The 13,314-nt window shown below is 39.8% G+C and overlaps 1 protein-coding gene across 3 annotated transcripts in view; it reads right to left on the reverse strand.

Moving 5' to 3' along the window:
* GHR (growth hormone receptor) overlaps positions 1 to 13,314 on the reverse strand; it is a 154,297-nt gene that overhangs the window by 20,528 nt on the left and 120,455 nt on the right. The window lies entirely within an intron of this gene.

Consider the following 13,314-nt stretch of genomic DNA (forward strand, 5'->3'; position numbering starts at 1 on the left):
TTGGGCAGCAAAATGAACCACATTTGGTGTCAGTGGATGATATTTTAAATAGGCACAATCTAGTACTAATAAATTGTCAGACATCCTATACAGAGAGTGGGAGACTCAGTACAGGGAGACAACAACTAGGTTGCTTCTTCATCAGGCTGCTTGCTAACCTGACCCAGTTTTTGCCCTAAGTAAAACCTGCCCATAAAGGACCAACAAGTTCTTTATTCTTTTTTGGGGAAAGAATAAAATTTCTTTCATAGCAGTAACAAATCAGATCCTTTTGTATGAAATACTTGACAGAAACAAAGCAAAGCTTAATAACTCAAATATGCTGTATTACAGTGAAAACAGAATGGAAATGCTGCGTAGGAGAATATTTTGCCCATGGAGTAAGTCTAAATATTTTAATAGTTCATGATAAATTCAGGTGTTTTGCTTAGAAGTATGAAAGTTGAATAGTGTTTACCTCTGCGTTGAAGACTAATTTGGTGACGGCTACTTTGAAATACATTATGTAGGCATCCCTGAAAAACAGATAACTATTCAGGCTGTTCTTTCAGAAAAAAACTTCTGTCTTTTGTCAAGTGAGACTGATGTAGTTAAAAGCATAAAAGCCTGCAGAAGCAGATCTTATTCCGTAGCATAGAAGTCCAACGGCTGTGCTGGTTTCCCACACTTCCTGTGCTACTAAGCATCCATAGAACAGAAATCAACATGGCTCATTGATGTGGTCCATAAGGGTAGTACACAAAAACTAAGTAAATAAAGCTCAGGATTGAGGGAAATAGCAATCATGCAGCGTTACTTGGTACCATTGCCCATGAGACAGTACAGGGAGCAGAAAGGATGTGCACATGTGTCATGTCCATGGCACTTGTTATGTGCTTTTCAAATCATGCCCTCCCATGTGCACTGGTAGAATCAAGTGATTTCTGTTGCAGGCAAGCCCCATCTACTGGCCTGCCTTCATATACAACAAATAAAGAGAAGCAAAGCCAAAGGTCATGGTATCTGTAAATGAAAGGCAGTTAATGTAAAAAAACCCATTTCCAATTCTCTCTTAATTGCTTACATAGTTGTAACTTAAATTGAAATGACATTTTCAAGAAATTATGTACAAAAATAATAATGTGTAATGTTTTTATCTGTTACAGCCATTGCTGGAGATGTTCAGTATTGACTAGCATTATGTGGTAGAGCATATGAGGAAATATGAAAGCACAAATGAGGTCCCGTGGGCAAATAGAATGTGCAATTAGCAAATACCACAAAAGGTCTTTCATGCCCTTCTCCATGGGCATGAAGCAAGTCCAAACAAATTCTACAGTACTGAAAAAATTTTCAACATTCTTCTTTCTCCTGCATATGTACTAGCAATTTCTTGTCTGAAGCCCAGCTCAGAGTTAGCAGCTGTCTAAAACTAAATACATTGCTCCCCACCATGCAACAATGAGGGGTTATCCTTGCTGAGATGTGGCCCCTCCCAAACTACCAGAGACTGGTGCTCAGAACCGGCACTAGAAAGACAAGCATTCTAGAAAGGCAAGCTAAATTCAACCCAGCATTCCCAATCCAGGCTAAAACACCTTCCCAAACTATAAGTCAAAAGCACTCAGAGGACATAGGGAGTTAGATTGTCAGGTGTGAACCCAGGTTAAGAGCTGCAACTTGACAAAACTTAATGAAAAGTCACTCTAGGGCATATCTTAACGGTCCTGCCTAAATTTTGCAACTCACTTCCCTTGTTTTAACATTAGCTCCCTTCCAATAAACAAGAAGATGTGTGGAGGGGGCACTTTGACAGCACTACGGCAACTACTGGAACCGGATAAGGGTAGCCAGGTCTTGGTCTGACCAGGGCACAAGGAGGAACCAAGTCTTGAGCCCCAGAGCCTGGTGGAGGTGTCTGGGGCATGGAGCTCACAAGGGGCAGGGCACTGTGGAGCACACTTCGCAAAACCAGGCAGCAGCAAACACCTGTACAGTGGTGTTTGTTAGGAAAGCAAACAGCACAAGTGCCAGCCTGAGAACAATACAGAACTTCCTTTAACAAAGGAAAAGCTACAGCACAGCTAACACCTGCAGTGGGAGTAGAGAAACAGAGCCAAAACAGAGAGAAAAAGAGAAAGAAAAAGGAGGACAAAGACATAGGAGAAAAGAAGGATGAAAAAATGACATGTTTGGAAAGCAAAGCACAAGAGGGCAGTAAGTGGGTATGAGAGGAAGGCAGGGAAGGGCAGCAGAAGACTTGAGGTAAAGGCAGAACAAGCATGATATTGACAAACTAGAAATGAACCAGTGAAATTTAAAAATCAAACCAGAGGAGAATCAAAAGTATTGTTTTCTCCTCCTTTTATCCTCAAACCTAAAAAGAACATGAGTCTATGCAATTTTGTAATGCTTTTGTAAGAACATCCTTTCGTGTGGGTTTCAAAAGGAAAATCACTGTGACAATAGTTCTTTCCCCTCTTAAGCAAAGTTCTAGTACTCCTACGAGCATTGTCCTTTTAATAACATTTGTAAAGCAACATTCTCCACTCCTAATGGTCAGAAATGAAGCCAGTATTGTGATAGATCATTTAAAAGTCCTGCTAATTTACAAACAAGTTTTATTTGAAAAAAAAACCCAATCAGCAAATCAGAGTAACAAGCAGTTCTCACAGCCATGACTTGACATATGTGCTTTGGATGCTGGCTGGATTCCTGCACATGAAAGGAAATGTATGTGACACAGCTGTAAATTACAAATAGGGAGTATCTGAAGTTCTTCCCAAAATGGGAAAGTTGCTGAGTTGGACGCATCTTGACTTTATCTGAAATTGAGGATGATGAAAATACCAAACAAAAGAAGAGATCATGTCAATGATATTAGACTGATGGAATTAAGTCAACAGTGGAAAAACACACCCCCACCTCCAGAAGTACTGGCAATTCAGCACTAGGATGAACAAAACACCAGAGAACATACAAATGGGAGACGCTCATGACTCAGAAGTGAGCTGGGCTTAAGGGAATAATACATATTTTCCTTCAGCTTTTATTTCTGTCATCTGGCTGTGAACCTAAAAGATCTGATCATCTCAATCAACATCATCTCTGGGTGGCCAGAAGTAAGCCTTCAGACTAATCCTTATTTTACTACTGCAGAGGAGATTTGGACAAAACAATCATATTCAAAATCACAGTGGACAGATTTATAGAGGAAATTTTTTTTTTTTACAGACTGCCAAAAGTGATTTACATTATGTATCCTCTGCTGAACTTGACTTTCTCTGACACGTGTTTTGTCTTTCTAAGAACCCAGTGCTGTCAACCCTGAACTTCAGAGCTTAGATAGGGAAGGGTCACAGACAGAACACTTGAAGTACTTTACAGTACTTGAAATAAAGGCTCCTGAGATATTCTTGAAGTTTGAATGCTATTAAAAAACGGGCCTTTCACATTTGGCTTGTTTCCCATGTTCCTCCAATGACATTTCAAAAACCAGTCTTTTCAAATGACCATACAGGTGTTTAGAGGGAAGACATGATTTTTTACATTTCTTAACAGGAAAAAACCAAGCCCAAACATTCAAGTTAACTACTAGGTCTCCCGAATTACTGCAGTCTTCAGCATTCCTAAGAAGACTTCATTTCTGATAAAAGCATAGACTTTTAACAATACTATGCCGAGGAGGGGCTCATTCCCCTGAGTGCCATTCATGCAGAAGGAATATAGTTTTCATGCTTTATTTAGATTAACAAAAGATTAATAGGCACTATCAATAAGGAAAAATCTAATGAGCCTTTAAAACAATCATAGACATATAGGTCAGTCAGGAAATGGTCTTACATACCATTTACAGGAACACACTTCCTTCTCCTCTAGGAGCTCTCCAGTATGCAGTTAAAGTCAGGAGCTTATGAATATTTTATACACAACACATGAAGAGTTTTCCAACTGCCCTCATTCAAGTTATCATTAAAAAGTTACACAAAATCTCCCCAAAACATTGCAGGGGAGAAACAGGAGTAGCAGAGAGGTTTGCTTTGTGAGCCCCAAATGAGTTCAGATGGTCACAACAAAGAACAGTTGCTAAGTCCAAAATGATTATTAAGAAAATCCTGCCATCAACACCTTGCTGCAGATGCGTCGGACACACATTAAAGACACACTAAGTGCCAGTCAGTTAGAAAGCTCCATTTGCAAACAGTTTTCTAAATGCTGGTGGTTAGTCACTGATTTATGTGCTGTTCACTGACACTAGGTATTACACTGAGATACACCTCGCCTGCTTTAGAGACCTTGTAATTTTGGAAACCTTGAAGGCAGGTACTGCAAAACTCATCTCCTACAGCAACCATGTGTCACCTCACTTCTTACCCAACTTCCCTTCCTTTCTTGAGTTCTCTCTCTGTAGCCTCTGCTAATCTGTAAATGTCAGCAAACACACCATTAAAGCCAGAAGTTTTTCTGTTATTTTGCTCCAGTGCCTTAGTAAGGGCAAATTGATCTTACAACAACTCACAGACCACTTGTGTGCATTTAGCCAGATTTGCCTGACTACAGTCTCACAACTGTGATGATTCCATCTACACCCCTGCACAGTGAGAGAAAGAGTTTGCTACTTAGACAGGTCTAAACAGTAATATTATAATCACACCATCTTGTCATCAGCAACTGCAAGCTGTAATTATGTAAGATGACCAAAATGACATTTTTGGCACACTGAGGAACATGAGATTAAGTGATTAAGTCCCTCTACAGGTGAGAAGAAAAACCTGATGAGCTCAAGAAGGTTAGACTCGTCTTTAAAAACAATGAATACGAAAAGCTGTGAGGATGACTCGTGTGAGATCATCCCTAAGTGATGACACGAAGTTTTACTTCAGGTAATTGTTCTGTGTCAGCAAAAAACTCCTCTCTAGTTAGTGCTGGTTGTACTACTGTATGAATCAACATCACCAGGTAAAATGGAGTTACACAAGTCTAAGACAGAGACAAAAACAAAATCCAGTTTAGTTTTGGGTAGAAACTTACTCTTTAATTTCCTACTACAATTAATGTTGGCAGCCTTGTTTCACATGCCATGTGGTTTACCAATTTTGCTCAGAATATTTAAATTTTTTTAAGAAATATCCTCAGAACATGTCTTTAAGGAAGTTTTATAGAAGTTACCATGTCACTGCACAGTCACAGGTCTTTTGTACTAGTCTTGGCAGGCGCAAATACAGTGAACCACAAAGAAGAACATTATGACTTCTTTTTCAACAAGAAGACATTGACAGCAATATTTTCCAAATTTCTGAGGTGTAGAATTTTAGTAATCATCAATCAGCATATGTTTGTTCTTAATAGACCATTTCTGAAGTGAAATTTTTGAAATCCAGGTTTTCAGCATCATGCTAAGAGTGGATCTTCCTATGGTACAAGCTGTTATATGCTAATGACTATGGGCAAATATCAATCGTAAATATTTTTACTGTTCACAGAAGTCTGAGACACTTTCAACAGTAATATAAAGAAATTTTTGTGAGATTTTCCTACTTTGTGATTATTTTTTTTTACCAATGCAATATGTTGTCTTATGAGTCTTTTAAATTTGAAATGTTATGGATAGTATTTTTCCTAAGTTTTTTAAATTAAGAAATATCTAAGGCTGTATTGATATCGTTTAAGAAAACAGAGACTAAATGATAAGACCAGAATCAGAAAACATCGGGCCATAAAGTAAATGCAAACACCTGTTTTAAAGCAAATAATGTGCAATGTTGATATGTGAAAGAAAACGAAAGGAAAACTAACCTGCTTTGGCTTGTTTTCAGTAATGTACTTAAGTAAAACAAAATCTGATTAAATAAAAGATGAGCTATATATTTGATCAGATTTCAATGGTGAAGTACTATCTGAAGATGGAAAACCTAATGTTTATGACTAACTAATGACTAACTTATCTCCCAAAAAGAAGTACATTTCTTGAATGCAATTCAAATTGGGATCAGAAAGCCTTTGTAATTATTCCCATATTTTTGCTGTAGAGATAGCTGCCTCTGTTATAGCAACAAGAGTGACCTTGTGAAATGTTACCCTTTTACTTAGGTACAATTCTTGATTATAGAGCAAATCACACTGTCTCAGTTTATTTAAACAATTGCCAAGTCTTGATGGTCCTGCAGAGCCAGTGCAAGTTTTGAAAGGTGAGATGAATTATGAATTATGGCATGTGTTTCAACAGACTTTGTCAAGAGACAGTTGCAGAATCCTTACCTTGAGACTTATACTGGTGAACCCCTCATACAACATTTAAATATTCCAGTATTTTCAGTTACTGCAGAAATTATTATGTTAAGCTAAAAGCAGCCCACAAAAAAGTGAAAAAAGACAGAAGAAAAAAAGGAAGAAAAAGCATGCAGAAAGAAGACAAGAACCCAATTATGAACTATAAATCCTATGACACCTATATTTGGAAGCAGCTTTTTAAAGGCATGTTGTAGAAAGAAGCTTAAACAGAAACTAAAAATGAACCTAAATTTTGTGATTCTTTCTATTTCAAAGAGCTGTTTGCTTTTGCCTGACCAGATGCTGGAGCTGCTCACCCCCACACAAGAAGGTTGTTTGCTTGCCCACACAGGCAGGGAGCTGCCCTGTCCCCGCACTCCGGACGGACATGGAACACCCCAGCCCAGCTCTGGCAAGGGTTACTGCTATCCTGCACCACAGAGAGCAGCAAAGCAGGGTGAGGGGACACTACCAAGCCAGTGGGGAATGGTTGATTGGTGCCAAGCTGATCTCAAGGGTAGGAGTTTCATAGCCGTTTCCAAGTCTGGACAGTGAGAGACAGCCTCAAACAAATTTGGCTGTGAGGGAGGAGAGCACTCCCTTCTGCCTTACTTGGTGGAACAAACACCTGGCTGAGTGCTGCTTGAGGGATCGCAGGACAGACCGGAAGCCACAGCAGGAGACTGACTAAATAATTCTGCATAAGCAAATAAGAAGGTGAGATATCAGCGACGTACACCTGCCAGTGAACAAAAAGCCCATGCACAAATGTTGTTACTCAACTGAAATAAGTGACACCAGTTAGTCTCTATTACAGCCATAGGTGATATTTATTCTGGTTTTCCAAAACGTCAAAAGGGACTGCACAAATTGGTATCTGCCCCACAAACCAGCCTAGGATCATTCACAAGCTCTGAGTAACAGACAAAACCCCCCTAATTTTAAGAAAACACTGGTTCTTTCAGAATATTTAATCTTTGCTATTCTGGGTAGCTACAAAATTATTTTTAATGAAAACATATAAAAAGAAAGAGCAAAATCTTTCTGTGGAAAGTTGACATTCAAGAAACTCAACAGAAAGGCAGAAGTTACAGCAAAATATTAGACCTCAAAAAGCTCAAGACAGAGGAAAAGGATTAGATGGCAGAAGTAATCATACAGTCTGTGTAACACGTTGCAACCTTTCAGACCTACTTGCACGTACTGGCATGTCTAAGAAGTGAACTTGTCAATAGCAGCCCATGATGTTTGCTCTCCATCATTGATTTTCAGGCCAGAATGATCCTGAACAGTCAGGCAGGTTTACATCAACCATTGTAGTTGAACTTTGCAAACTGTGAAAAACATGGATTTGTTTTCTAAAACACTGCAGTAAAGACTCCACCAAAAGAACAACACTATTTCCATTAAAAAGCCCTTCCTTGGCAGATGTTCATTTGTGTTTAATGCTGGTCCCAGCTGGATTAAACTCAGAAAAGCTGAGCTCAGCACTTCAAGCTTAGATGCTTATTTGCATCTCTACAGACAAATTCTTCTTCAGCTTGCAATCCAGCTGGGTATAGCCAGGCAAGGGTTACAGATTTTGTCCCATTGCTTTCAAAGCTGAGTTGAAGTCTCTGAGCAGGGGCTCCCCTGTGACTTTCAGCACCTTCCTTTTATAGCTGGGCTAAAAGTCATGTTAAAACAGGCAATGCAGTTATCCTTTGGAAAAAAAAAATATGCCTAGAGAGGCTATCTTGATTGCTTCCACCTACTCTGCACTGCATCACATACAAAGGTAAGTCTCTAGAGGGAATATGCAAACTGCAGAGGGGTCATTCAAAGCTCAAATCAGCATCAAAATCTGCAAAGTTCTGAGTTTATGGCAAACTTCTGGGTTTCTGCCACCTTGTTTATTTCAGTGACCAAGGCAATGTTACACTGAATGACATCAGCCATCATATTCTGATGGTTACCCCAGAAATAACGTGCAAATAATTTCTGCTGTGTCTGCACAACATGTGGTATTAGGGTAGTATATAGTATAATGTGATTACCTTCTGCATGATTAGCTTCTAGCAAAGACAGAGTCAGGCCCAAGAAAATAAAAATACATATCAGTATACTACTACTACTACTACTACTACCTGTTTTAATTTCAAAATAGAAAAAAATGTTGGTAACTTAGGAAACATGAAGATCATTCTGTCTTCAGATACTCTCAGCTGTTTCTTTTGAAAAGGTAAGAAAAAACAGATCACATCAGACAGTGTCCAGGCAATAACAGAGATCTCTTCAACAAATTGATCTTTCACAAAACAACAAGAAGCTGAAATACATAACAGCTTAGTCTAAAAAAATAAAAAGATGTCCAAGTAGTTATATCCAAGCAATGGTCCTTTAAGTTTCAATATTAAGCTCACCCCCATTCCCTGAGATAGAAGAGTAATACAATAAACAAGAGGGACTGACATGGAGACATGTCCACTGGTGACACAGAAAATTCCGTCTGCATTTTACAATATGTCTCTCTGTTCCCTTTCTCACAAGCCAGCCAAGAGACTCAACTGCTTCAGGACTCAGAGAAAAGAGATGAGCAGACATGATCTTCGTACACTTTGTCCTGGTGAAAGGCTCCAGATGTTACAGCAGAAAAAAAATGGCAACTGTTCTAAGAAGAGAGGACAACTGAAATATGAAAGATTATATTCCCCACAATAGCACCATGTTCCCTCTGCTGCACCACATGTGGTCAGGGTCAGCTCCACAAGGGATTTCTGAGTACACACTGCTGCTCTTAGGCAATGAAAACATAAAATTAACAGTGCAGTTACAATCCACATCTCAAACCCCCTTCTTCACACTTACAGGACCAGCATTGTGTTTTCATACAACCATTTGATGCAGCCTTGCCATTTTGTCAGGCTCCCAGGAACCTCATTTATATTGACTTGATCAATGTGACAGCAATGGAAGACAGCTGACTTTACATGTATACATCACACCTTCCTTCTCCCCTTCCTCCCTGTCCCTCCCATCCTTCTTCCTTTTCCCTGATGTTCAGTGTGGTTCTTCCTAAGATAGGAACACCACGTGGGTATTGCAGGAGGAACTGTCTGTGTGATTGCACAATTAATGCATTCCAGAGATGGGGGAGCTGAGATGTTTACATTTACTTTGGAGCACATCAGACAGTAAAAGGGTATGAAATGCTGCTGGAGACTGGGACAACTGCGCAATCCGGCCTCCCAAGGTCACAGGCAGCTTCTGTGTGGATGTCTCTTCCCTGCAACGGCAGCCTGCAGGGTCCATCCAGCCCAAAGATAGAACACTCACTTTTGGATACCTGATAAAAGTGAGTAAGATTCAACTAAATATGGAGAAAAAATCCTAAAGCATCTCCATAGGTGTTTTGTTGCTTTGTAGTTGTGAATTCTGCAAGACCAAAGACTGTAAACCTGTATGTTTCTAGCTGAACCTGCTTATAACTCTTTAGATAATGTAAATCATTGCAATAGATGATAAAGTTGTTATTTAGATACTGTATTAGTAATAAATCCAATCATAAACTTCCTCACAAACACTGTGTCCTACTTCTCATATCTGACCAAGAAACCTTCCCTCTACAACTCAGCTACACTCAGTTTGGTCCCTTTGCTGCCCATGAAGTATCCAGTGCCATCAGGGATTTCCTCAAACATCTCAAGATACATATGAGAAACCTAAACAGTAAATCAAATCACACCCTAAACCAATGTATTTGCCTTATGCAGGAGCCACAGGATAGTCAACAGTTACAGGCTGGATAATCTCTCTGTGGGCTTCCTACTATTATCAGAGCAAGGGAGCGCAGGGAATCTTTCCATGCTGCTATCAGTTGTGCCTGATCTCTACAAACAAGACTGGCATCCCCTCTTTAACATCTGTAGCACAGTGATGTCAGAACGGCCCCACCGAACACTTCCCAGGGTGCTATGGATACATGCCACTACTGTTGCCCCAAAGCCTTCCTTGTTCTGTGTGGGCTCTACCACTTTCCTTCTCCCTAGGCTTCTTGGCATGCTTTCTGGGTGCAAAGACATGGAATCTCACCCTCTAACTTCAAAGAGCTTAATTCATGCCCTGAAGAAAGGAGCTGAGATGCTTTGATCTCCCATATGAAGATACTAATCTGCCACCTGGAGATACTGATCTCTCCTCCTTGACTGCAGTTCCTTGCCAGCTCCTGCAGCAGGCACAGCTGGCTGTGCTACGGGAAGAAGGAGGCTCCAAGGCCACTTGCTCTCTCCTGGCCCTAGAGCCTGTATGACCTGTTGGTATAATGGACCAGGGAAGGGAAGCAGCTGACTGCTATCACCAGAGGTGGTATTGGGGTGGGTTGGGAGCATGGTGGGGAAAAGGGTGTTTTCCAGCCAAATCAGTTTGTCAAACCATCTTTCCATGTGACTGCAAAAACAGAGCTTTTGCCAGGCATGTGGGAGACAGCCATGATTTGGAAACAAGCAACCAGGCACAGATGAGCCCAATTCTTTCACTGGCAGTGAAAGCACTTATTTTGGGAAATAAAGAAACAAGAAACCACCCTTGCTCCTCATGAGGTGCCTAAGGCTGAGTGCCAGTGGTTCTGCACAGTTTAAAAATGATTCAGGGGTACACTGGGTGGAGTAAGAGGCACAAGCAGTACATTCAGTCCTTTGTCTTGGCCTGCAGTGTGGCTCCAGCAGCAGGAATGAGCATGAAAGACAAAAGAAATCAGCTTGCACTGTTTTCACTTGCCACACATGAACTTAATGTGAAAAATGTATATGGATTAAATGAACTTGAAATTTGGAAGAACATTTCTGTGTTGACTGTATAACCAGCTCCAGCAAGTTAGGCTCCAACGACTCTGAGATATGTGTATATTGAAGACTAATAAGCAAGCTGGTTTAGGAAACAACAACAGCATGAAGTTTTGTATAAGTTTACTGCCCAGCTTTACTTTGTTTGAAATTTGAAAAAATGAAGGTATTTTTTTACTCCTTCAATTTTTCTTAATCTTTAACTATGTTTTTTAGTTCTATCAGGAAGAATAAAAGGAAATGTCAAATTATAGTAACAATATGATTTTCAAGGTATAAATTACTCCAGCAAAACCAGAAACCAAAGAACATGGAAAATACTAACATATACCATGTAAAATTTCCAGGTTCATTTCTAGATGATTAAGCTTGAGAAAAACATCCAAATTAAATCACAACATTTCAATAAGGAGAGAAAGGGAAATTACGGTCTTCAAGAGACGGCGGCGATAACTGTAAAACAAAACTCAAAAACTTTAGTAGTTTTTGTGACCTCATCTAGCAAAAGAGAGAAAAATTGTTGAAAAATGGGAAGAGTAGTGAGAGTAGATTCAGGGTCTGCATGACAAAACAGAGATATAAGATAACAACCATGTTAAAATAAAACATGTATCTGTAGCAGAGCTAAGTCTTCCTTACACATCCCACAAAGAAATCTAGTATTCAAATGTTTTCCTCTTTGCTCGTATTTATTCATTTGAGGTGACAATCTCAGTATCAGGTACCTGTTTTTCATGGAAAACTCTGTCTGAAACAGTTTGGTGATTCTTAAGTGGTTTGCTCATGCTAAGTAAGTACTCTGGGTGTTCTTAATTTTGAAAATAGCTTTTGAATTAGGAACACCACGTCATTTTGTGGAAATTTGCTCCAATTCCACTACGCACCATAGGCTTCACACTGTGCCTAAATTTGCATTTGCCTAAATTACATTCCCTGGCATAAGGAACAATTTTATCATGCAAGGCGCAGCTAGACTTGTCTTAAAGTGACTGCTTATATAATGCTATTATAGGTCAATGTAGGTCTCAGTCTGCTGGTGAGATGTTTGTGCTGTTATCTGAGCTGGGAAACCAAACATAGGAGTGATCCCTTTTGAGTTCTAAGGGCACGGAGCATGGTGGCACACGTTGGAAATTCCTTACGACAGTGGCAAAATGCTGACAGATTAATCTACACCTGGCCCCTAAACATGCCTACGTACGTCTCACTGAACCATAAATCAAATATGTTTTTACAAGTTTTCTTCTTTTAGAAATCACTCAGCAAATATTTTCAGCTCAAATCAGGATCCTTTTTCCCATAAAAGTGCCAAGCCCTTTTCAAACCATACTAAGTGAGAAGCAGATTAAAGTATCAGTTGCTTAAGCATCTAGAGGAGTAACACTACAAAGGAGCACCTCTAGTGCTCCCTTGTGGAAGGTATGTCAAGGAACCATCGCCCATTATCACTGCGGAAAGCCTGTAAACTTCTTTCAAACAGCTGCTTTCACATTTGACAGCAGCTGATTTGCATGATGGGGCTCTCTGTGCTCCCCCAGCTGCACTGTGCAAGTCCTACCACAGAATTAACCTCCGAGGATGAAACAAGTGTGGAGTGGAGGGCAGAAGTTTGTGTACCCATTCATGAATACACAGGTACATCAGTTCCCTCCCCCCCTTCATCACAATTGGAAAGGAAAATCAACATCCTATCCTAAGCTGCTTTCAGACAAAGCTATCAAAAAAGCTAAAGAACAGATTTTTTAAAACAGATATGCTAGGGCTTCCCTGAATGGAAAAGAGATAGTTAAGCAGTGAGATTTACAAAACAAGAAAGAACAGAAGAGATGACCTGTGACTGATTAGTCGCTGTCTCTTTAAACTTATGAAAAGGAAAAAAAAAAAGCGCTAATGAAACTAGCAAGTAGCAGATTCAGAGGAACAAAAGGACACATTTCTCCACTCAACTTGTAGTTGAGCTGTGAAGGTCCTTACTACATGGCACTTAGGATCCTAAAATTTTCTACATCTGCATGTTCAAGAGGACAATCATCAACTTTACAACAAAAAGTATTCAAAGGTAATAAATCAAGGTACCACGTCTGGCTCCAAACCCCACAAGGCACACAACACCAGAGGAAGGCACATTCAGTGATTGCTCCACTCTTTTCACTGTGCATTTGGCAAGCAACCACTGGAGATGCAGGAGATAGGATACAAAGCTAAAGGAATTTTAGGTTTTCATTGGCACAACTATTACTGTTTC

This window comes from Corvus hawaiiensis, chromosome Z (genome assembly GCF_020740725.1).
Source record: "Corvus hawaiiensis isolate bCorHaw1 chromosome Z, bCorHaw1.pri.cur, whole genome shotgun sequence".
Lineage (NCBI taxonomy): Eukaryota > Metazoa > Chordata > Aves > Passeriformes > Corvidae > Corvus > Corvus hawaiiensis.